Source organism: Petromyzon marinus, chromosome 17, assembly GCF_048934315.1.
Source record: "Petromyzon marinus isolate PM22_M1 ecotype Great Lakes invasive population chromosome 17, UKy_Petmar_22M1.pri1.0, whole genome shotgun sequence".
Classification (NCBI taxonomy): Eukaryota; Metazoa; Chordata; class Hyperoartia; order Petromyzontiformes; family Petromyzontidae; genus Petromyzon; species Petromyzon marinus.
The window spans coordinates 1,149,874-1,177,140 of NC_133683.1; the positions used below are offsets into that span (position 1 = coordinate 1,149,874).

General features: G+C 43.6%; 1 long non-coding RNA gene across 1 annotated transcript; it reads left to right on the forward strand.

Annotated features, from left to right (window-relative positions):
- Positions 1–21,759: 21,759 nt before the first annotated feature.
- LOC142924792 (uncharacterized) lies at positions 21,760–24,328 on the forward strand. The gene is made up of 3 exons (XR_012941864.1): positions 21,760–21,870; positions 23,240–23,337; positions 24,200–24,328. It is a non-coding gene; the product is annotated as an uncharacterized LOC142924792 (long non-coding RNA).
- Positions 24,329–27,267: the final 2,939 nt, after the last annotated feature.

The window sequence follows — 27,267 nt, forward strand, 5'->3', positions numbered from 1 at the left end:
TTAACATTGGTTAACGTTTGGCATGCACACCTGCATATAAAAAAATGACCGTACTACTAATACAATGAATGCTAAATATTAAGTGGTATTACAGTAGTATGACTACTTATATTTATATATTATCGCACCTCCGAAGAGCACGGTTGGCTTTGTACGATGCGAAAGAGGTTCAACACACATACAGAATACAATACTTTCCGAGCACATTATGCGTACCGAACCTCCAAGTTCCTTACCCTACCCTGAATAAGAATGTGTGCGGAGTACAGCTCCTTTTAAAATCCATTGCTGGCTGACAGCTGTCCCATGCTATGCAGCTCCCAGGGGGAGGGGTTATTTACCATACTTCACCACGCTGGTCAGTGTGAGTTTGGTGATGGCAGGGGGCTATAGAAGTGCATTACAACCATGTACTGAATATTGCTGCACTGATGGCAGGGGGCTATAGAAGTGCATTACAACCACGTACTGAACATAGCTGCATTGGTGGCAGGGGGCTATAGAAGTTCATTACAACCACGTACTGAATATTGCTGCATGGATGGCAGGGGGCTATAGAAGTACATTACAACCACGTACTGAATATTGCTGCACTGGTGGCAGGGGGCTATAGAAGTTCATTACAACCACGTACTGAATATTGCTGAACTGGTGGCAGGGGGCTATAGAAGTGCATTACAACCACGTACTGAATATTGCTGCACTGATGGCAGGGGGCTATAGAAGTACATTACAACCACGTACTGAAAATTGCTGCACTTGTGGCAGGGGGCTATAGAAGTACATTACAACCACGTACTGAATATTGCTGCACTGATGGCAGGGGGCTATAGAAGTACATTACAACCACGTGCTGAATATTGCTGCACTGGTGGCAGGGGGCTATAGAAGTACATTACAACCACGTACTGAATATTGCTGCATTGATGGCAGGGGGCTATAGAAGTGCATTACAACCACGTACTGAATATTGCTGCACTGGTGGCAGGGGGCTATAGAAGTACATTACAACCACGTACTGAATATTGCTGCACTGGTGGCAGGGGGCTATAGAAGTGCATTACAACCACGTACTGAATATTGCTGCACTGATGCTCGCCACGTGAGAGCCACACAGCAGGACAATGCTATACTGTACAATATTGAAATGATTCTCCTACAAATACTAAACATTATTGTCTTAACAATCAATACTACTTTTAACATGAACAATAACTAATAAATGCACGCGTAGTAATCGCCGTGCTAACCCTTAGCGTGCAATGTGAGCAGAACTTGTGTTGTAAGTCGTACCCAGTCCATTACCGCGCCACACACTCCCATTAACAAACCAACGACATTTACTGAATGTCCTCCTCCTTTACACGGCACAACCAGACAACACTTTGCACACCGAAGTGTCCAAGCCGCGTGCTGAGTGAAGCAAACCCCATTCACTCTGCGCTCAGCGTTCAACAAAGTTGAACCTGGCTCGCCCTCACGCCTGCCCATCTCTCTCCGTCTCTCACCGGAGATTATTCCATTGATCGTCTTCGCCTTGCCGTCCAGAGATCCGTGTGGATTATCCGTGAGGGTAGTTAAAGGTCGCGGTTATTCGGAGAAGTTTTTTTAATTAATTTTCCCGCCACAACCGCCGCGTCGCCAACGGCCGCTGAAGGCGATGTCCGAGACACGCGGCCTGCGCATGCGCACTGAGGGTTGAGAGAAACCTGCGGGGAGGGGCAGCGGGGGGCGGGGAAGCCGCCGCCGTTGGCCACACCCACATTCTGGCCACGCCTATATTGAACCGACGTCACGGTGACATCATTCTGGGTCGGACTTTATCGTGGGCTGGCTGTGCACGCGAGGAGCTCCTGACTTCTGACTCTGAATTCGAGAAAAAATCAAAGATTCACGATGTCTACCTTCGTCGAGATAGGTAAAGTTTAACGTTAGTGTTAGAGATGTGTGTTTGTGTTAAATGTTGAGCCTGTGGACAAAACTGCTGGGGATGTGCCAGATGTCTCCATCTAACGTTAAGGAGGTTGGAGCCTGGATAGTGCATACCAGGTGTTACAGGCTACATGATGGGAAGCAGAAGGCATTCTAGTAAAATAGGTTTTTGTTTGTACGTTAATGCTCCTCCTTTTCCTTTACCAACCCATACTCACCGGCATGGTGAAGTATGTGCAAATAACCAACACGATTCGTGCGATCGTCAAGAGGCTCTCCAGCAGGGGATTGGCAAAAGGCCGTACAGGAGCAGTTTTGTGAAAAATCATTGATTCTTTCATAATGTACATCTATGATTTATTATTATTGTTCATGTGGGTAACCTCGGCGAGGGGGGAAGCAAGGTCGGGAAGAGCGGGGGATGGGGCCGCTTTTGACCACGCCCATATTTAGGTGACGTCACGCCCTTTTGCTGTGACGTCACTATAGCAGGGAGTTATCCTTGGCTGGCTGTGCATGAGGAGCTCCCGAGTTATAACTCACAAGATCTGAGATTAGACCAAAGATTCATGATGTCCACATTTGTTGAGATAGGTAAAGTGTAATGTTCGTGCTATGACGGGGCTTTGGGCCAGTTTTAAATATTGAGATCTCGTCAGTGTTTTAATTGGACGCTCAGCAGGGTTTGAGCCAGGATAGTGCATAACAGGTCTAAAAGTGTGGTGTCGGGCTACATGGTGGGCAGCAAAGGGCAGTCCATCAAAATTGGTTGTACTATACATACTATACGTCTTCACCAACCCACATTAACCAGAGTGGTGAAATGTGGATTTGAAGCTTTCGTGACTGCAAGGATCCATACTCTTTGGTCCCTTCACCTGATGAAGGCCACTTGTTTTGTGGCCGAAACGTCGTGATTGTTGTTCATTTTATTTATTTATTTTTCCCTACGTGACTTTACCGAATAGAACCAAAGAGTACATATGTTATCTCCCGCGCAATATGGTATCTCCCTCGCAAGATGTTATCTCCCGCGCAAGATGTTATCTCTCTGACAAGATATTATCTCCCTCACAAGATGTTATCTCCCTGACACGATGTTATCTCCATGACAAGATATTATCTCCCTCGCAAGATGTTATCTCCCTCGCCTCGTATGCAGGAAGTCCGTGAGTTCGATCCAAATTGTGACGCCTGTAATATTTGGAGTTTGCGTGTCTCTCTCTCTGTCTTCTCGTGGCCGCGTGGATTATTCCCTGGGTCCTCCGGTTGTTCCTTTAACATTTAGAATCAACGTGCTTTCAGAGTTATTTGGCTGCTATAAATTTCCACGTGATGCGAATTATTTTCCACCTCGCTACCAAGCCGTGCCAGGGCAGTGCCGAGCCAGCCCCGTGTGGCTCTCAAGGCACCAAGTTATGTTTCCACTGCGGAACCCGAGCCGTGCCACGGACGTCACGTGTGACGAGCGCGTCGAGACGCATGTGGGTGGTGTAGTGCAGTAATTTTCTTTTTTTTTACTCGGGGGTACGCGGACCCCTGGGGGCTATGTGGCAATGCCCCAGGGTGTACGTGAGATAATGTATAAATATGTGAAATCATATCGGACATGAGTCATTGGTGAATAGTCATGTATGAATCGGACAATGTAAAGTAACTACGATACAATTTGTATCCACGTGGTAACCTGGAACGATATGAAAGCACTTTCTAAACTCACTGATCGTACACAATGCGGGTTTACAAGAGCAGCCAGGGAACTAATGACGTCTCGCGTGCAGAGCGTCCGTTTAATTTGTTTTTATTCGCTTGCAGTTACTAGCAGCTGGTTAGGATATACCTCTCACAAAGTGGACAATTGGTTAAAATATTGACGTTCATTATTCACACGTTGATTTCTCAGAACCACGTTGGGTCAAGGGGGGAGTGGGGGGGGCTACTCGGTTTAAACTAAATTCAACAACGAGGGGGGGCACCGGTAGCCAACAACGGCTGAGAACCACTGGTGTGATGTGCGCTGGTGTCCTTACCGTGCACTCACCGAATGTCACGCACAATGTACGCGTCATTATCCCCGCCCCTGGCCCTGCTTGGCCCCAAGCCATATTCAGACACCGCGTGAGGTTAGCGTATCCCGGTTTTTGGTTCTAGCGCAACATGGAAAACGGCCAGTGGAGAACCAGGCAATAGAAATGTGGGAGGCACTGTTGGCACGTCCATATAAAACTGCACATGTTATCCCGTGGATACAAAATGCAGGTTAAGAGGAAGAATCGAGGCACGGTGATAAAAAAAAACGTGATAACCCAGCAGGGTTTGAGCCAGGATAGTGCATAACAGGTCTAAAAGTGTGGTGTCGGGCTACATGGTGGGCAGCAAAGGGCAGTCCATCAAAATTGGTTGTACTATGCATACTATACGTCTTCACCAACCCACATTAACCAGAGTGGTGAAATGTGGATTTGAAGCTGTCGTGACTGCAAGGATCCATACTCTTTGGTTCTATTGGGTAAAGTCACGTAGGTAAAAAATAAACCAACAAAAATCACGACGTTTTGGCCACAACACAAGTGGCCTTCTTCAGGTGAAGGAACAGAACTGTCGGGACGACAGCACTTCAATTGAAATGTGGTCAAGTAACCACCATGATCTGTGTGGTCACGGGGAAGCTCTCGCAGAAGCTGACAAGCTTCCATCTTGGCAGTAATCATGTTGCCTCTTTTTTACTCTCAGCGTCTCTGCAGCGCTTGCCGCGCTCGCACTCCTCGCCCCATTCACCCCCACCCTCCCCCTCTCTGACTTATTTAACTGCCCTAACCCTGGTTTCTCTCCCACTTCAGTAAAACAGTTTCCTTGCTGTGGTTGTCACACCTGATGATGAGTGCTTGTGTTGCATTCGAAACGTCGTGATTTATTTCTATTTCTATTTTTTTTCACCTACGTGACTTTACCGAAAGAACCAAAGAGTATAGCTGACAAGCTGTCAGGGCAAAAATGACTTTGCATATTCCAACTAATATTTTTTGCCCTGGTTTGTGTCTGACCATGCTGGGCACGGCTTTGTTAAAGTGTACGATATTCAATGGGGTAAAAGTCCCCTAATGGTAATACAACTTTATACCACAGGTGTACTCACACTGGAGCAGCGTCGACATTTATGAGAAAGCTTTACACATGAGTACCATGTGCGGTTCTTTACCGACATTCCCATCCCTGCACCTGCCTCCCCTGTCCCTAATGCAATGAACCCTCTACCCCCACATTACCTATGCAGAGCTCGTGGAGAGAATGAATGAGGAGGAGGGAGCGGAGGGGCATGAGGCTCAGCCTTCAACGGTGCCGCAAGACTTTTCGACGTCATCATTTCAATCTACCCTGGCCCAGGTACGATGCGGCACAACGTGGATTTGCACTGCCTATAAATTAGCTTGGCTAATGTCAAAGATGGGAGATTCCTGGTATTTACAGATTTAGTTGTTGTTTGCATTCGCCAACTAATGGGCCCCAAAGTGTAGACATGGCTGCTCCTCATTTATAGATTTGCAGCCTTTGCAGCAGTGCGTTTTGGTGACTATACTGTGCTGATGAGTCCGAATGAGGATTACACCGGTCCACAGTTGCATATCACTGCATAACTGCTGCTGTTAGTCTGTCACATTTGCTCAACTTTATTTTGATGGTGGTTTAAGATAGCATTACCACAATGCACTTTAGAAAATACTGATGTTTTTTGTATAATGCACAGGGGCTAGATGCTTTGTGTACACATTTCTCCAGGTCTCTGGTTTCCTCCCATAGCTAAATGACACAGTGTAACTGGTATTGGCCAAACGTACCAATGCTGAAAAAATACATGCAAATTATTCAATTGGAATTAAACTAAGCAACTTCGTTCTCGACTGCAAAAAAACAGAACTTGGTAGGACCCTCCTTGAAAATAAAAATGTAAACTCATTGAGGTTTTCCTGGGTAAACAAGTACATCATCATAGCAATAAACAACTTGCATACAAATAGCAGATTAACTTATGTCCTGATACATGTATCATGAGCTTATGAATAAATATACATTTCATGCATAAGCTATTACATCTCTCATATTCGTGTGTGTGCTTGCCTTTGCGTGTAGGACACTATCTACTTTTGCGATGGAGTCCGTCGGATCGATTTCATCCTCGCGTTCGATGATGAGGTCCATTCTCAGGACGCCATCAACAATCAGGTGAGAACGAGGAACCTACAAATAATGCTCCACCTTCCTGCACCCAGCATTATCACCCCTCCCCACGTGCAACACCACACGCCTCTAAACCTAGGTTTGACGCAGTGGTGCCAGCTCAGCTCTCTGACTGCTGAGTCACCCTGCCACCTCCATACGAGTCTTTAAATCCACAGTATACATCCTTTATCAAACTGTATCGTCAACTGCAGACCATGCTAGTCAATGAACGCTAGACTCCCATCACTCAACTCGCACATCCATACCCTGAACCATACGCCTCACTGCTTTGGCAAACAACAATCAATTATCGTTACGTATCACACTCCATCCACAACTCCTCAATAAATACACCACTTTCATATTGCACACACCGACACCCAGACATAACTTACAGGATATATGTAATATCCACATTCTAACTGCCAAATGGAAAACTATTATAACAGTGCTGAAGTACCCAGTATGCATTCTCTGCAATATTGATGTTTTTGTTTATTTTGTTGCTATTGTACCCACGCACAATGGATCTATCTCCCTTGTAAAATAGCAAAGCAACTAGCTAAGTGAGACCATCCCTGTAACAAATAAGGTAAACTCAAAGAGTTGATTGACAAAGAGCTGTGCAAATTTTTATTTTATTAAGGTCTGCTGAAGTGACACCGACTGAAGCAGTTCAGTGATGCTACTTTGCAGAGCCGTTCTCTGATTGATTCCCATGTGAGGCTCTACTCACTGTAAGAGTTCAAGAAGTTTCCTCACCTCTTGACTTGACTCCCACAGTGACACAACTGAGAACAATGTATAACACAGATGGTCAATTTTGTTTGACAGAAGAAGAGGACCGAATATCAGGCAAGCCTGATGAAGATGGGGCTAGATCTCGAGATTGAACCCAAGGAGGTAAGTTTCCTGCGTGTCTCTCTGCTATAGATGACAGACACTGTATACAAATAAAAAGGTGTTAGACTGTGATTGCTTCATAATTTCACTGCTGGCACACATTCCTTGAGTAAGAGCGCTAAAGATCCCCGCTGGAGGGTATATGGCCTACTCTTCTCTGCTTGCCAGACGTCTTGAAAGAGATAGCGAATACCCATACTTTACCCCACCATGCACAATCTTAAGATGGATTAATTGTGGCTTACCCATTTATACTGGAGGGTATAACAGTCTCCACCTTAATGTGGCATGCCAGCTATTTATACTGTAGTAATAAGTGTTCGATAACTGCACGTACGTTATGCAATTTGCTTTTGGGTTGTGCCACACGTTGATCGGCACGAGGTGCTAACAACACGTGACACAAGCACGAAAATCCACGCGGCCGTGGACACTCTTCCAAATGAGACCATCCTGTTCCCTTGAACTCTCACCTGGTCAAACAAAGTCTAATAAATACAACTAAATGCACTCATCTAGAGTCTGACGATGAACTTCGTGCCATCCACTAGGAGTCGGTGAGCGGACGCACCACCTTTGTGAAAGTACACGCGCCATGGAACCCACTCACCACCTATGCTGAGATTCTACACATCCAGGCAAGATTCTGATGGTCATTGTAATGATGATCATGATGATGCCGATGATTGTGATGATGATTGTGGTGATGATTGTGATTATGATGGTGATAATGAATGTGATGACAATAATGTTTGTGAAGATTCATCATGGTTGTGATGATAATTGCGATGATCATGCATGTGATACAGAGTATGATGGTGAGGGTGATGATTGTGATGATTATAATTTATGACGTTCAACGATAATAATCGTAGCACTGACATTACGAGATATCGAGAGACGTAAATATACAAACGGATTAGAAAAACGTACATTTGGAAAAATATGCATATTAGCAACATATTGACTCTTTTTAGAAAAGTGAATGGGCTCGGGAAGGGCACGTTGCTTGAAGGGATGATGTCTGCTGGCCGAAAATGACATTGGAGTGGCAGCAGAAGGAGAGAACGTGCCCAAGATGATGTATATCATAGAGATGGCGAGATAAGATTGGCTCATGTGCGTGTGCTCATGACTGGGGATATTGGTGGGACAACTTGAAGAGTGGGTGGGATATGCAGTGGAGGCTTTTGGCATATTAATTGTTGCATTATAGGACTTGTTGTATTATAGGACTTGTTGTATTATAGGACTTGTATTATAGGATTTGTATTGAATGTTGTATTATAGAACTTGTTGTATTATAGGACTTGTTGTATTATAGGACTTGTTGTATTATAGGACTTGTTGTATTATAGGACTTGTTGTATTATAGGACTTGTTGTATTATAGGACTTGTTGTATTATAGGACTTGTATTATTATAGGACTTGTTGTATTATAGGACTTGTTGTATTATAGGACTTGTTGTATTATAGGACTTGTATTATTATAGGACTTGTTGTATTGTTGGACTTGTATTATAGGACTTGTTGTATTATAGGACTTGTTGTATTATAGGAATTGTTGTATTATAGGACTTGTATTAGAGGACTTGTTGTATTATAGGACTTGTTGTATTATAGGACTTGTATAGAACGTTGTATTATAGGACTTGTTGTATTATAGGATTTGTTGTATTATAGGACTTGTTGTATTAAAGGACTTGTTGTACTATCGGACTTGTTGTATTATAGGACTTGTATAGATTGCAACAACTTGGGGAGACCTTCATCCATTCGTGGACTGATTTTGGCTGATGATGATTCCATGTGCTCGAGGCAAAGGGTTTAATACATTTAAAATCAAACAGGTGCCACTCAAGGAGAGCGACCTCCCCCAGGTGTCAGGCTCAGACAGTGGGCCTCTTCACTACCTGGGAAATATTCACCACCTGAAGCCGGGAGCCGTGCCCAAACAACCGGACTATTTCACGGCACCCTACCGGCGTTCGCAGCAGGACATCTATCCTATAAAGGATCATGACGTCCTCATCCCACCGGCCGTACGCAGCCAAATCGTACGTTTGTATCAATAATGCTGTATAAATAATGCCAGAATGGGGTGGTTTTTTTGCAAAAACATGTTAATTTAAAAGGGTTTTGTCGTGTTTTTATCATTTTAATTAAAGTTTTCAGCTCTGTATCGCAACTTGCGATCTCTGAGTGACATGTGGTTAGAAGTGTAAATCATTATGGTTTATTAAGAATGCCTGGATTTATGATTTATGGGTTGTGGTAATATGTGTCCCTGTAGAGAAAGCTACCAAATTTTTGGGATGCTTAACCAGGAGACATGGTGAGCTAGCAGCCCCACCCTTTGTAAGTCCTGCCCACATTATATAACCACGTCCCCTCAATCACTCTCCCCTGCACAACAAAAGAATGAAAGACTATTGTTGATATGGTTCTTGGTGAGCAGGTATCCTGTCGAGCCAATATTGTGGGCATTTGGGGTTTTGATAGTATTGTATTCTGAATAAATTGCCTTTGTGCATGGAAAGCATGCATAAAATGTCTCCTTGAAATCTGGATATTGTACTTGCTGAAATCGGTACATATCTGCTTCAGTTTTTGGGGTGTTCTATGGACCTTTCCGAGTCGGGACTCAATAAGAGTTGTGGGCCCATTATAACTGTGTAGGCTGGTGGTGGTTGGAGAGGGGGAAACATTTCAGAGTGGAGTGAGTCAATAATAGCTTATCCACCCAGCCCTATGTTTCATGCATGTTATGTTTGTCATGTGTGTCATGTGTGCTCACACAGGTTCACTACATGCTGCAAAACCCCATGCCACAAGACAGCACGAACATATTAAATATCAACCAAATGATTGAAAATGGCTGCTATACTGCAGCCTATCCACTGCATGACGTAAGTTGTTGGGGGGGTAGGGGGTGGAGGGCACACTGACACCCTACGGGAGGCCCAGGTACGACACCTGAATTGCACACCTGTATAGGACGCTATAGCATAGTCTAAAGCTTACCACATACTTAACATTAGTGTCCCACAGAGATGCGCCGCATAGGTGTCCAGGTTCCCCAGCTCACTAAACACACCTCTGATTTGCATGGTTGGCTACATACGGTGCAAAAGAAGTTCAATATCCATGCATTGGAAAGGACTCCACGAGCACTCTAGAGAGCCATTCTCAAGGGTATTTGGCCGACTATTTCACGTGGGACAGAAGTCTTTGGAAGAATTAGAAGTACCCACACTTCATCCCACAACACGTGAACAACCAATAGATTAACTGTGGGTGCACCCATTTACACTGCTTGCTGGGAAGAAGCAGCGTGATTAAGAAACGTGGTCATTGTTTTAACTGTCGTTCCCATGAAATCAAATGGGCGACCTCTAACTTTGCAAGTCCAGTGCAGTGTGCAACACCATTACACCACAGCAGCGCCACGGCAGAGTTTTGGGGGGGTGGAGCTGGTAATTTGTGAATGTCCATGCAGTGTTTGTGACTAACAATTGCTTTCCCCATGTCAGAGTGAGTCTGTTCATCCCACCAAAAACCCGAACACGCTGGGCGACCGCAACACGCTGCGACGGGAGTGGGCGAGAGCCGGGCGCTCTTTCAAGGAGCAGCCTCTTGACCTTGTGCGGTAAGTTCATGCCCTATCCACTGCTGGATGAAGACTTCCCCAAGCCTTCGCCATCTCTCCCAGTCTCCTGATGCAACGATCCATGTGGCTCCTGCACACATGCTGATTTCATTACTTAAATCTCTGTGGTGCACATCCTCTCAGACGCATTCCTTCTCTTGACTGCCACATCATTCTTAGTCTCGACCACAGGCCATCGTACCTCTTAGGGACGTGCCCTGTCCAGAAAGGTCCTAAGGCTGGACTTGAATGCTAGCTGGGAGTTGATAGCACAGACGGCTGGGGAAATGGAGTTCCAGAATAGCATTTGCCCATGCCTTCCCTGCTCTTCACATTTCCCTCCAGCCCATGGTCCTTGCTTACATATTCGATAGCTACACCACTGGTGCCATGTGCGGTTGGTGATGTTTGCGCTGTGTGTGCGAGTGATGTTGTCGGCACAGGTCATACTTCGGGGAGCAAGTGGGGCTCTATTTTGCATGGCTCGGCTTCTACACAAAGATGCTGATCTTCGCTGCAATCGTCGGCCTGATCTCCTTTTTCTTTGGAGTATTCAGCAATGACCGTGACATGACTAGGTACTGGCCCGACACATGCATACAGACAAATGCATACAAACACACACACACATACACTCATGTGTCAGATGTAGAACTCACACAGATCTCCTGTATAGCAATACAGACTGAACAATGAGTATCAGCAAGCACCTACTAAGGCTATACACAAGTACATATACACGTAAAGTACATATAGACATACATATACACTTATATACAATCCCATGGGATGCTGCCATGGCGTAATAGTTACATTTCTAGAATTGCAGTTTATAGATTTCCAGTGCGATCGCCTGGCATGGCAGCTGAAATAATGGCTAGGTTTCTTCAGTTATCCCACATATGCTCAGCAGTATAAACGGAGACACCGCAGTTAGATGATTGGCAGTTCAGATGTGATGGGGTAAAATGTGGGTACTCCCACCGTGTCCAAGACGTCTGGCCATCATGGACGAGTAGGCCAAATATCATCTCGAGGGGCAATCTAGAGCATTCTTTAGTGGAGGACCTTCCACCAGCAGTGGCATGAGCAAGCAATTTCAGGGCCACATCTTTAACATTTCACTATTAAAGTACATATGCACATATATACAATCTCATACAGTTTATATACATATACAGTACAAATATAGTACATTCAATATATTGTATATGTATATATGTTCCAAATGTCTCTGTTTCTAAAAGTAAATCCAAAAAATCAAGCCTAGCTACAATATTTCGGACAATCCAGGGAAAATTAAACATTGTTTTGGATTGCTCAGAAAACATGACATCGCCCATTGTGACGTCACTCACGACGACACGTATCACGTGGCATCGGGTTTCGTCACTCTTGTTCACATGAATATATTGTACATTCTTACGAATTGTAAATAATCCGAAAATCAAAAGCAAAAAATATTCAAATCCAAAATGTTTAAATGTGAAACGTATCCTTATAATACGACTTACACACATAGACTCTTTGGAGCTGCATGACGGACAGCGGGGAGCAAGTGCAGGAAATACATTGCTGTACTCTGTGTCTGGAGTCTTCGCTTCCCATATTCAACCCGTACTGACCAGTGTGGGATGACTAGAATTAAATAGCCCTCATGACCCACGAGGTGTGGGGAGGCCCTCAGCCAGAAGTCGATTGATAAAAGGGCTGTAAACACCCCTGGAAATCAATACATAGAGATGTTACACCACTGATATCAACGAAAATTATAATTAAACATCAGCAAATACCTTCTTTGGTTCTTTCGGTAAAGTCATGTAGAATGAGAATAAAATAATAAATTGATAAAATAAAATAACACAATAATATTCTCACGACGTTTCGGCCACAACACAAGCGGCCTTCATCAGGTGAAGGGACGAGACTGTCTGGTAGGACAGCGCTGGAGTGAAAGAGCCACGTTCAGATCACGGCCTTTAAGCTGTGTGAGAGGAACAAAGCGCCTTGACAAAGGAATTAGCATATAATTTAGCATTGAAATGGCTGAATGATTAGCTTGTGACTGGTCACAGAAATAGCTATGTTAAAAGTTAAAGCATACACATCCGCAGAGGCACCCCATGTTAAAGGAATTAGCATAGAATTTAGCATTGAAATAGCTAAGTTAAAGCATACACATCCGCAGAGGCACCCCTTGACAATGGAATTAGCATAGAATTTACCATTGAAATAGCTGAGTGATTAGCTTGTAACTGCTCACAGAAATAGCTACGTTAAAGTCAGAGCATACACATTCACCGAGGCACTTAGTACAAATCAAACAGGAGAATTTAGCATTGAAATAACTAGGCGAATTTAGCATTGAAATAACTGAGTGATTAGCTAGTGACTGGTCACAGAAATGACTATGTTGAAGTCAAGGCCTACACATCTGAGCTATTCACAGTACTATATAGTGAACCAATAAGAAAACGTGCCAGTTTGTAGGTGGGGAAGTTGATAGTAGCTGCCATCGTTGAGAACTACTCAACGATGGCAGCTATACAAAAATAAAAAGAGATCCCACCAACAGCCTGGTCACCAAAACGAACAAAATCATCTCTGATTCAACAGCATTAATTGATGAGATCAAACAGTTCTCGTTGAAACCCTCTGCTGCCAGACCACCAAGATTATATGGCCTTCCAAAGATACACAAAGAAGATACACCCCTTCGTCCCATCGTCTCTACTATCAACTCCCCCACCTACAAACTGGCACGTTTTCTTGCTGATATACTGCGACCTTTCACTGGAAAAACCACCTCTGCGGTACTAAATTCTACTCACCTGGTATCGACAATCAAAGGCATTTCCCTGTCCCCAAACGACCTGCTTGTCAGTTTTGATGTGGTGTCCTTGTTCACCAAAGTCCCGGTACCTGACACCATCGCTATCATTGAAGACCTGGTTCATCAAGGACTGCATACTGATGTACCCCCCCTGGTGAGACATTGCTTAACCAACACATACTTCACCTGGAATGGAACTTTCTACAAACAAACTGAGGGCACCCCAATGGGCTCCCCCCTATCTCCGGTTGTAGCCAACGTATTCATGGAAAAATTTGAAACTGACGCCATCCAGACTGCCACTCTACGCCCGACCTTATGGAAGAGGTACGTTGATGACACCTTTGTCATCTGGCCACATGGCCAGCCTGCTCTAGACCAATTCCGCGACCACATCAATTCCATACACCCAGCAATCAGATTTACCATGGAGGTCGAAAAAGATGGCAAACTACCCTTTTTGGATGTCTTAATTAAAAGGAGACATGATGGTTCAATGAGCCACTCTGTCTACAGGAAAGCTACCCATACAGATGCTTACTTGAAACCGGATTCCCACCACCATCCATTCCAGAAGAACTCCCTCATCAAGACTCTATACCATAGAGCCCAATGCATTTCCGACCAGGAACACATTACCAGTGAACTCAAGCACGTACACCAGGCTCTCAGGGCTAATGGCTACTCCGACTACACAATCCGCAAAGCCATCACTCCAGTCATGAAGAAGGATCCTCTTGTGGAGCCACTCAAAACCATCACCTTACCCTACATTGCAGGGGTCACTAAAAAGATCTCCAAAATCCTGAATAAACACAAGATCCAGGTCCGATTCAACACAGTACATAAAATCCGTGATTTAGTTCCATCTGTAAAAGATGCTGTTCCAGACATACAATACCCGGGCGTTTACAAACTAAAGTGCCTCTGTGGTAGTAGCTACATTGGAGAAACCAAAAGACATATCTCGGACCGCATCCGCGAACATAAAGCAGACTTGAAACACGGTAGGACGAACTCCTCTGCCGTGGCAGATCACTGTTATAATTCAGTGTGCTCACATGACATTGACTTCTCCAAGACGGAGGTTCTTTGCAAACCAACCGGCTACCATGAGAGATTCGTTCATGAGGCCATTCACATATACAAGCACAGAGACAATTTCAACCGAGAAGATGGATTCTGGCTTAGTAACCACTGGAAAGATGTTTTAAACCATTTCTGTTCTTAATTAATTGTATTTTTACGATGACCTTCAGACCGCAGCTCTTTCGCCAGCATTGACTCTTAATACCTCTCACACCACGGTTAATGGTATGGTTTTACAACATGGAGTATAATAGCGCCTCGCAGCTGTCTCTCTCCCCCTCCTCTGTTCCGACCATGGACGAACTCGTCCGTCTGAACGGGGCCCGTAGCTATCCGTGGTGCTAAAGTTGAGGGTAAGAATCCACCCATTTTTTCGCCATATAGCATTGTGATATATAACGACTTATTGTTGGTAGCTTAGCTGATTGGAGAATATAGAGTTTATTGATAACATTAAGGTAATTTATATTTTAGTTTTTTATTGGTTCACTATATAGTACTGTGAATAGCTCAGATGTGTAGGCCTTGACTTCAACATAGTCATTTCTGTGACCAGTCACTAGCTAATCACTCAGTTATTTCAATGCTAAATTCACCTAGTTATTTCAATGCTAAATTCTCCTGTTTGATTTGTACTAAGTGCCTCGGTGAATGTGTATGCTCTGACTTTAACGTAGCTATTTCTGTGAGCAGTTACAAGCTAATCACTCAGCTATTTCAATGCTAAATTCTATGCTAATTCCATTGTCAAGGGGTGCCTCTGCGGATGTGTATGCTTTAACTTAGCTATTTCAATGCTAAATTCTATGCTAATTCCTTTATCAAGGGGTGCCTCTGCGGATGTGTATGCTTTAACTTTTAACATAGCTATTTCTGTGACCAGTCACAAGCTAATCATTCAGCCATTTCAATGCTAAATTATATGCTAATTCCTTTGTCAAGGCGCTTTGTTCCTCTCACACAGCTTAAAGGCCGTGATCTGAACGTGGCTCTTTCACTCCAGCGCTGTCCTACCAGACAGTCTCGTCCCTTCACCTGATGAAGGCCGCTTGTGTTGTGGCCGAAACGTCGTGAGAATATTATTGTGTTATTTTATTTTATCAATTTATTATTTTATTCTCATTCTACGTGACTTTACCGAAAGAACCAAAGAAGATGAATCATTGCAGTCACGAAAGCTTTAAATCGAAATCAGCAAATACATTTTACTTTGGAAAATGCTTGATGTTGGAACCCATAATTTAGTCTGACTTTGTTTAAAGGGAGGGTATGACACATTCAAAGGTGGCATGACCTTTAGGCAAATTATATTTCTCATCCAAGTGTACTATGCCCATTAGTGTGTTTATGTTCGTGCGTGTCTATGTGTGCAGTGGAGAAATATGCAACAACACCATCGGAGGATCCCTGGTCATGTGTCCCCAGTGTGACCAAAAATGCACCTTTTGGAGGCTAAATGATACCTGCGAGACTGCGAAGGTATCACACAAATACACCATCGATGTTCCCTCTAAATAAGGATACTTATTGGTTTTTGGTGCTGTGCATCATTATCACAAAGCCAACTCACGTTGCTGAGATTGTATCATTAACATTAACCATTATCACTAGATTGCAGCACATCATGCTAAACACTATGCTGCCATTCGTGTGGGTGTTAAATTTTTTTATACTAATAATACACGTGTGATCATTTTTAAGGTAGTTAGTTATAGTTTTAGCAAATAGGGCATTTTAATGGACTAAGTCGATGGTTAGACAAATACATGAAAATGAATGCATCGTCACATCCCAGCGGGAGTGCAAAAGTTACTTTGTCTGAGTAAATCCGACACGATGTATTTCATGAGTATTTCTCCACGATCAATACAAGTGGACAAAGTATTTTGAAATCTGAATTTCAGTGCTAATTAGTTGACATGTCATAACGAAATAATGATTATTCACTTTAAAGTGTCAGAAATGTATGTCCACAATCATGGAACTGCCCATTGCTTATTTTGCTCTTTCTGTCACATTTATACAGATTTGTTTGATACATGAATAGCGCTATAATATCAGACATTGTAGAGCATTGTCATCTCCACAATTTAATGGATGTTTCATGAGTGATTAATCTATTTTAACTTAAAAATCAATCGATGCATCATTACTTTCCTGCTGTTGATATTGAAAAGACGTGGATGCTAAGATTTAAGGTTTAATTGTGACTAACACCTCTGATTGTGCCGTTGCAGACTTCACACATGTATGAAAATCCGGTCACCATATTCTTCGCAGTTTTCATGGGACTTTGGGGTAAGTGATGCTAAGCATTGGCACACATTGTCCAGACACAGTGACAAGTATCAACATGTTTGCAATGATGATGAGCACATTTGGCCACATACAGTGTTAAAGAAGTTCAACATACATACGTACAACCATATACAGTACCATCATGTCTTGCAATGTTCGTATGCAGTGATCCTGACAGTCCTATTATGAACCCACTGCTCAATGAGGGCAAATTTGGACCATGACTTGCACACATTGTCCTACTCTTACGAATGATAACCGATAATCTTTAATGTCCACTGTGAAGCAGATGGTGTGTATTTTTGTGTAATTAATACACGGGCAATATTAATCAGGGCAGCCACATAATTTGAACCACGAACCTCTGCAACAAGCAACGAATGCGGTACCCCAAGGCGATTCCATGAAAAATGCAAAGTGGCCAGGTGGCTCAGAGTTCAGAGTGCTGCGTTGCCGCCGCTGAGATTCTGTGTTGAAATGAAAGTGGCCACCTGCGATTAAACCAGTTTCTCAATTATAGCAAGATGATGGTCTCAACTCAGTCACCGATATCTGCACAACAAATACAAAAAATCCATAATGTTAAAGTTGGTTCTGTACTTAATTAGGCTACATTCCAGCTCTGAGAATAAAAATGTTAGCTTGACTATCACGTAACAAACGCTCATCTCCGTGGCAAAGCATTTGGGAAAGAGCTACCCCTACTGTGTGGACCAGAGATCACAGAGGTAGCTCTGTGACATTCACTTTTGTGTAACGTTTTGTAACACGAAGAGCAGCACTGCTCTGTTATAGATCCAAAGGAAAACTCAATCTCATGCCATGCCACTCAGTGCAAGTGGGATAAAATTGTGGCAATGTACCAAAAAAAGCCAATAAAGGTATTTATGAAAGAAAAAAAAGTACTAATGAAGTTACTTTGAACATTACATTTAACAGACTACATTAGATAACCTTTGAACCCTTGAGCAATCGATAGTGAAATTACTTTCCTAAGTAAATCCTCCCCGTGTGGTGTGTCGCAACAGCCACGGTGTTCCTGGAATTTTGGAAGCGTCGCCAGGCATCGCTCGCGTACCGCTGGGACCTGACGGCAGCGGCGCAGGAGGGAGACCCCATCCGGCCCGAGTACCTGGCTCGCTGCACGACCACGAAATGTAACATCATCACCATGGTAATGCTTTCTGCCGTCACCACGGCGACTACCTCATTGCACACACACACACCTCTGTTTTGTAATGTTGCATGTGTAACTGTTCACTGTTTTCCTAGTTTTTCTTCTAACATATTTGTTGGCCTTTGGTCAATTGTGTTTTCCTCCCAATATTATCCCGATTGTCCTATCGGCATCGTTATGAAACAATGTCCATTTGGAACTCTATGTTATGGAATGGTTTGCTGAAGCAGATGTTACATAATTACTTATAAGATCCCTTCAAGTGAACACACACTAGAGGGTGGCCCTTTCGCATCAGCCCTGCTACAAAGAAATGTTCATGATGGTCAAACTCATCTTTTTTTAATTCTGAAAGGTGAAATTTGTCCAAATTAAGAAAAGAAACAAATGTAATATTGGTGACCAGGCTGATCGGCTTACTACTTGGTTTTATTGGAGGCAGCTGCCTGGATTAAAACCAAGAAATCTCAGCGCTGCCAGCTCAACTCTCAGACATCAGGACCATCAAATCCATTCCTTTATATCATCGCATGCTTAACTAGTAGTGGGGAAAACAAATAATAGTTAATCAGTCAACCTTAACGGCTCACACTAACATTGGTCACTCCGACAGACTAATCTATATACAAATGCTTTTCCGTCTGTGTCTGTGCATTGTGAGTGCAGAAGGAGGAGCCTCATATGCCTAAGAGGATACTGAGGTTCCGATACTGCCTCTCCGGGATCATGGTGTTGTTCTGGGTGAGTCCGCCAACTCAACAGCAACATTGAACCCCTTCTCCTGATCCAGTGAGCTATGGCCAAGTCACCTGCTATGTGCCTCATCTTGGAGGCGAAGCAGGTTTTGAGCCTGGGTACTGCACGAATGGGTAACCATCATGCACAAAATGGACTGTAGGCTGCTGCAGAGCTACCTTGTGGCCAACAGAGAACTGCATTCTCATGCTTCCATCCTTTACCAACCTGTACTGGTGTGCATGGTGAAGTATGGGAAAATAACCCTGACAATCTGCGCAGGGTTGGGAAGGCCATCATCCAGCAGTGGATTCATATACGGGTTATACACATATATATATTTTACTTGACCCAATCCTAACCTCCACACTCTGCTCCACCAGTCAGAATCGCTCTCAAACTATGTTGTTCCTCCTGTGTGATCCATTGAGTGATTACAAGTGGGGGTATAGATACATGCATAATTATATAACTTACAGCCCTTTGTCAATCCAATCACCTGAAATATCTACAGGTGGCCCAAGGCAATGAATACATCATGAGCCGTATCATGTTATCCACCTGCTCCTGTCAACCTCGATTTGGGTTTCTCGAGACTAGTCCTCGGCCTTAAGGCCAGATGGAAAAGATTTCCTCAGCTCCTTGGCCTTGAGTGTGTGGCCTCAGTCCGAGGAGTTTTACTAGAGGTACCGACCTTGACACTGGCCTCATACTAGCGCACCCAACCTTGAGTGACCTTGACACTGATTGTGGCCTAAAAAGCTGCCGCCTTGGCCTCACCTTGGCCCTGTTGCTTTTGGTCTCAACTTCACATCTGAACGTGGCTCGAGGTCAAGCAGGGCCAGGGATAGTAATTCCTTTCATAACCTTGCATCATTTTCTACAATTGACCAAGTGACGTTACCATTACACGTTCATTGTGTGTGATGTTAGCGAAACAGCTCAGGTTTTGTTTAACATGTAGGCTTTTCGCGACCAATATCATCCATAATATTTTTTTTGGATTAGATCGAGTAAATATGTGTCATTAAACCCACCACCACCCGACAAAGCCAATTAGTAAAGTTGTTCACGTAAACAGAACATGCCAATTCGTTACTAGTATAGCAAATTCACAATATCTACAATCTGAGTACGACGTTTTGCCAGTCATTTGGTTCTGCTGTAGACAAACGAACTGGCACCTCCTGAGCCACACCAGGCTAGCTCGGCACAGCTAACTCACGGCTTGGTTATATAGTGGAAAAGAGCTACAAGACTGTCAATCTCACCCACCTGTGTGTTTATTGTGTTACTGGCAGATCCTCCTGATTCTTGCTGCAATTTTGGGTGTGGTTGTTTACCGCCTGTCCATCTTTGGCATACTCTCCTCGAGTATCCCCAATCATGTGACCAAGATCAAGGTGATCGGTGCCCTACTCACACCTGATATGGTTACCACCATCACGGCCTCCATCCTCAACATCGTAATCATATTACTACTCAACAAAGGTTACGACAAGCTGGCCCTCGTCCTCACTGATCTGGGTAGGTGTCATCACCATCACGGTTTGCATATGTTTATTTTATTATACGCCACAAGAGAACACATGTAAATTTGAAGCTTGGATAAATGTTGTGCATGGTAAATAATGTCGCTGTAAAAATGTCATCATGATTTTAACCTTGCACCATGGGGCCATGAATAGCAGCATCAGTGCATCATCCAGTCACTTGTTCAACTACTGCCTGTTTTTGTCAGAACTCTGTTAAATTTTTCCTCCAGTTTCATTCCGATTGGGCTATTAGAATCGTGTCTTGAGATGAAGTATCCAATGGGATCTCTTGTAGACCAGTGCAACCCTTAATGTCATGAAATGGCCCTAGAAGTGAGCTACCTCTGAGACCCTTCATTCAAGTGAACTCTGGTTCACACATTAGAGGGAAGCACTTTTCAATCCACACTGCTACGGAATATAATGTTAATCTCGTAACAGTCAAATTGCTCATTCTCACAACTAAAATTTCACCAAATTAAGTGATGAACCAAATGGCTTCAGGACGATTAGTAATCGTCCTAAAGCCATTAATTTACTGCACTTGAGAACACATGTTACCAGAGGCCGCTGCCTGGATTTAAACCCAGGATCTCAATGGTGCCAACTTAGCGCTCTGATTTCACCTCTCGATCCATTTAATCACTGAATGTAATTGTGGGCTGACCCTCACTGCTGCATTGCTACCTTCTAGCCAGCAAACAGCTCTCTGCTTGTGTTGGTCATGTTGCCCGCTACTGAAGCCTGCACCCCCTCTGAAAGGTGACCCATGATAATTAGCGCTGTCCTCCAGACAGTCTCGTCCCTTCACCTGATGAAGGCCGCTTGTGTTGTGGCCGAAGCGTCGTGAGAATATTATTGTGTTATTTTATTTTATCAATTTATTATTTTATTCTCATTCTACGTGACTTTACCGAAAGAACCAAAGAAAATGAATCCTTGCAGTCACGAAAGCTTTAAATCGAAATTTAATACACCTTAAAGATATTTGAAAATCAAGTGCACTGGCTTTCAGACATCATACGGACAGTGTAAATGGCTTAATTGCAAATGGAGACTGAAGGACACTCCACAGGGTGAATGTGGTGAACAACACCTGGTAAACAACTTGTCCACTGTCACTCATTCCCCAGCAACATCTTTGAAATTCACTTTTGATCTTCAAATTCATTTTAATGGATATCAAAGCACGTCACATTGTGAAATGTTGCTATTCCTCAATGCGGCATCATTATCAGTGGCTTTTCGTAGCCTGTGTGCCAGAAACTATGTAAGTAACATCAAAACTGATTGCCCTGTTTGATATCTGTGTGCCTTTGTATCACACCCACAGAGATGCCCAAGACGCAAGGAGAATATGAGTATCGGCTGACGTTCAAGAAATTCTTATTTCAGTTCGTCAACTTCTACTCGGCGTCTTTCTACATTGCATTTTTCAAAGGGAAATTCATCGGCTTCCCCGGAAGCTACACTTACTTTGGAAAATGGAGAATCGAGGAGGTGTGTAGATCTGAGGGGTTGGCCCTGTCTTTTCTATGCTGTTTGTACAACATTTTTATGTTTTACTTTTGCAGTTGATATTTTTCCCAACAATTGTCTTCACACCGTGCTGTTGGTGAAATGTCGAAATAAGGACTCTTTCTTTTGGAACTCTAAAAGGCCTCATTGTCTTCACACCTGGTCACCAGCTCTAGCATTAACACAGTCTCCGGAGTAAAACAGTTTTCGAAACCAGACTTGAGAGAGCACGAGGTCACCACGAGCAGAACACGTGTTAGACTGATGCAATTAGTAACCCAGTTAACTTGAGGGTGTTAGTTTATCACATATTTTGCAAGTAGTACCCTTGTGGTCTCTCATTGGACATTTTCAATTATATACCGTATTTATCAAACGCCATTTATTTAAAATTATATATTTGATCATCCTTAAAAATGTACAGTATTTCAGCCCCCCTCAAGGATATGTTTAGCCACTACCTATGACTCACTGTGGCGCAGTGGAGCACGTTGTGTTAGAGAACGGCCCCGTAATATGATATCAAGAACGAATTCTGGAGTAAGGAATTAAGCAGCATTGCGTTGTGCACACGTTAAATCAATGTCATTAAGACAGTGTTAATGACACGTAGTTTAACATTTACATAATTGCCATTCAGAGTCACCCTGAGTATTTGCAGTCACTCTATGCTCGGAAGAAAGTCCATTGCCCAAAATGTGCACCTGTTGCTCATGTTTCTGTTTGAAGGCAGACTTGTTGACACATGAGATGATTATTATGAGTACATTTGGTGTTATATTAAGGTGCCTACTTCTCCTGCTGCAGATTTGTAGGAAATCGTCACGAGGGCGATTCATTGATTGATATCCTCTCAAAAACAATACACATAAAGGATAAAGAATACAGCTTATTATTTAAGTGCCTCTGTGTTTTCTACCAACTTAATTTCATGTTTTACGATTATTATATTTACTAGACGATGCTCTGCAATTAAACTCACCTGATACTAAACACCAACTGCAGTATGCATGTTGTGTGTTGAACTTATTTTGCACCGTACACAGCCTGCATCGGATGTGTGGGGGAAGGACAACAAACAAAACATTATCAGATGCGCCACCATTTTCTTTATTTAAAATACATGAGGGGGAGGGGGAAAGTGTTTCTTATAATCTGGAGAATATTGATATTCTTAATCACTGTCCCCTCTAACATATGGAGCCGTCAGTTTTGCAGTGTGCAATTGACTGAAGAGAAGAATGTGAGAGGATCATTAGAAATGATGTGTGGTATCCATATATGTATTACCCAATATTTCATATCTTCAGTGTTTAACCTGAATCTATTCTCCACCTCATCCCCCCTCCAGTGTCCCCCAAACGGCTGTCTCTTTGAACTGACTTCTCAACTCACTGTGATCATGGTAGTGAAGCAGATGGTTGGCAATTTTCAGGAGGTCATCATCCCGTAAGTATCGCATGAACACATGATAGCTGTGAAGTCTGATTACGGCGTTTCCTCGTGTAACGCGGTAGATGCGTTCCTGAAAATTTCCGCGTGAAGTAAAAACGCGCAAAGCAAGGAATTACTGAGTTAATCACATTTTCACAGTACATTCAACCTGCAGTCATCCCATGGTGGGATAAATAACTCAGGCTAGGCTGCCGTGTTACTGTATCATTCGGCATCCTTTATCAAACTGCTCAGCCGCGCAACTCAAGACAGTCGTTCATCGTCGACTGCTCAGGAAAGCATTATAATGGCCGCGTTCGGCGTTTTAACAGTGTGCATTCCACATTATAATGGACACGTTCCACGTTGTGTGAAAAGTTTTCCCAAATATAAGAACCATGTTACAATGAAAATGTGTTGTGTGAAAACGCATTCAGCGAAAAGTCGTGTCGACAGCTTGTTATCAGTGTGCACTGGTTAAGCAGTGAACACCAGTCAAGTGGACAAAGTTCACCTCATTAGTATCATGCGATATTCCGATCAGACGCTTCGTACATAGTTTCATAATATTAGACAAGCAACTCCCATGACTGAAAGAGTGTAGTGGATTGACAACGGGCTAAATGAAAAACAGCTACTACTTAGGTTTTAGCAGTTGTTTTGTACAGCTCTCTGACATGTTTTGTGTCATACCGCATATTGTTTGGCATGTCTTGACGTTTCGCTCCACGTGCTTGGGATATTCAAATGATACAACCTGAAAACGCAGTGGAAAGCTATGAAATAGCAAACCTAGTGTTGATGAACAAATGGATATGCACGTGTGTAAGGGTGTCTCTGTGTCTGCACATGCGTACCTCCCTCCACAATTCCCCAGATGGTTCAGCAATTGGTGGGCCCAGCGTCGGGCCAAGCTAAGGCCTGAGGCTGTCTACACGCGCTGGGAGCAAGACATGGACCTACAGCCCCAGAGCCCACTTGGACTCTTTGATGAATACCTCGAGATGGGTACAATGAGCTCAGAGGATCACACTACGGAGTCAACGCGTTTTACTTTATTATAAAAAAACACACACAATTGGGTATCATTTGACTATATAGGCACGTGTGTACGGCCCCTGTGTATCTGTCGGACATTGTTGTGGGAGGGAAATTACCCACACTTCGGGTTGTTGAAGGCAGGGAGCACAGATGTAAGAGCTTAGATGTACAATACAACAATGTAATTTGCTGCACTGTCCTCTGCTGCTCACAACCCCACAACAACTGTTGCATGGTCACCCATCCAACCAATTTCCAGGCTCAGCTCTCCTTAACTTCTGGGATCTGATTAAATCTGACGCATACTGGGTGATTTGGCCATAGGCACCAATCTATGGATATACTGTAACACAATTGTCTTTGAGCATGCGCGTATGTGCATATGTACGGAGTTAAGTTTTAGAAACAATAGGAGCACATATTTACTCCTCTTGTCTGCTAACCAATGCAGCTACATTGGTCAGCTTGGGTTGACGTTTCTCCCCATAATATATATTTAAAACTCTGGTGCATCATGTCCACTGTGGTTAACTGCTGTGATTTGTTGGCATTTCAATCACAGTGCATATGCCTAAAAATGTGTGGTACGGTTAATGGAGTCCTCAATACAGGGTGTGATCTTGTCATTATAGCCACCTAGTGGTGGAAAATGCTGCAAAAGAAACCCAGGTGAACCAGAGCTGAGCATTAAAGATGGTAGTGGCTGGTCGCATCTCAGTGGCCAATGTAATGGACACGATAATTTTGTGAACAAATTATACGAAAATGTGATCATATTTTGGGGTCTCCTTTGACTAAAACACATTCAATGCATTGAAAACATGTTTTATTTGCTTAAAGTAATCACAGCATAACAGCATTAAGAGTCTATGTCTATATCCTGTTTCACTCATTATTCTATCCTTGCCCCCCTACCCATTCTCAAAATATACCCCAGTTATCCAATTCGGGTTTGTCACTCTCTTTGTGGCATCATTTCCACTTGCGCCATTGCTCGCACTGCTCAACAACATCATTGAAGTGCGGGTCGACGCGTGGAAGCTCGTAACAAAGATGAGGAGGCCTGTGGTTTCGCGAGCAAGAGGAATTGGAGCCTGGGCCGACATTCTGAGTATCGTTGCCACCCTCTCCGTAATCACCAATGTAAGTCGCCAGATTGTCCGCTCGCTTTCTCGCTCAATATCCCATCTTATGAGTGACATAACATGTCATGTTAGCCGTGTGGGTTCTTTTTACCATACTTCACCATTCTGGTCATGGCAGGTTTGAGAAGAGGTGTAGTGGGGGACTAGGAGCGGTTCGGGTATCACTCGTCACTGATGTTAGTCGTAGCTGGAAGTCAATTGCATGTGTGCTGAATTCAAAGTGCAGTGCACGAATCACTGCACCACCGCTCCTATCCACTCTCTCCCAAAATCGCAAAAAGTAAAGCCTTGCAATTGCTTGCTCATGTCACTGCTGGCAGAAGGGCCTCAACTAAAGGTAGCTCTCGAGAACCCCTCTACACGGTATTTGGCCTACTCTTCCATGATGACCAGACATGTTGTAAGATGTGGAATTACCTGTGCTAAAACAGTGATGAACCCATTTATATTGCGAATTGGACAGAGGTGGGGGAGATTTAAGAAAATGATCCATTGCTTCAACTGTTGTGTCAGGAGACTGAACTGACGACTGCCAGATTGCAAGTCCTTATATGCTAACCATTACACTCTGGCAGCAACCCCCCAAATTGTATTTGTGAAAATGAATGTAATTGTCAAGGTGAGATGTTCAGAAGCCTTGGTAAAATCATTGCATGCTAAGTGACTGCTATCGCTGTGCCTCCGTATGCTTATTCCACAGTCATGCATCTTGGCGTTCACAACGGACATCATCCCACGCCTGGTGTATTATTATGGATACTCAGCAGAGTATGGAACAGGTTCGCCTACAATGCATGGGTACACGGAGGACAGCCTTTCAATTTTCAAGATCAGCGACTTCAAGGAGCAAAATTATCCCAACATCCTGCCAGCCTGGTTTGATCCGGCAATCCACACAACCTGCAGGTTTGTGCTATTCAGTGTCATGCCCAGCTATCGGGGGTGCCGTCCCTGCGAATGTGATGCACTGATCTCTGGGTGTGTTGTCCAGGTAGATGCGACATCCTTCTGGGTGTGGCGTCCTCCTGGCTCTGCCCCTTCCTGATTAGGCTCGTTCTCTTCCTCTTTTCACTCTGTGACTTTCCTTTTAAGACCCACACTTCCCCTAGGCCCCACCTCTGTTTAGGCCCTGCCCCTTACCCTGGACACAGGGTTTGGCTTAGTTGGGTAGTAAGGGGTTGTGGTAGGGTTGGGGGAGGAGTGTGCATGGTGGGTGGGGACAGTAAAGGGGGTGGGGGGGGAATTGGAGGGGGGGAGCAGTGGGTACGGGTGGGATGGCTTCACAACCAAAGTCCCACTCAGAGAAGTATAATAATAGATTGATATAAATTCTAGCTCATTCTTACCTTGCTAAAGAGTAATGTTATTTATTTATCTATCAATCCACGACTGCTTAATTGAGTCTCAAGATCCCTTTGCAGGAAGACTGCGCATTGGGATTCCAGTTTAAGTTGGTTTTATGCATGTGGGATGCAATAAGAGGTGCTGGATAACCCATGATAATGAAATGAAGCTTAAAGGTCCACACAGACATGAAACCACTTGCTCTACAGCCATCTTCTGGTCACCTCACAGCACAGTTAGTTAAGAAATTGATGTGATCTACCAACCCTTTTCTCTAACGTTTTTGAATTGCTGACATACACAACTATAATCAATATAACCATATTGATCGATATTTAATATAACCTTCCTTGACTATGACCAAATCACCACGAATACAGCTAATCTTAGATTCCGGAAGTCAAGCAGGCTTGAG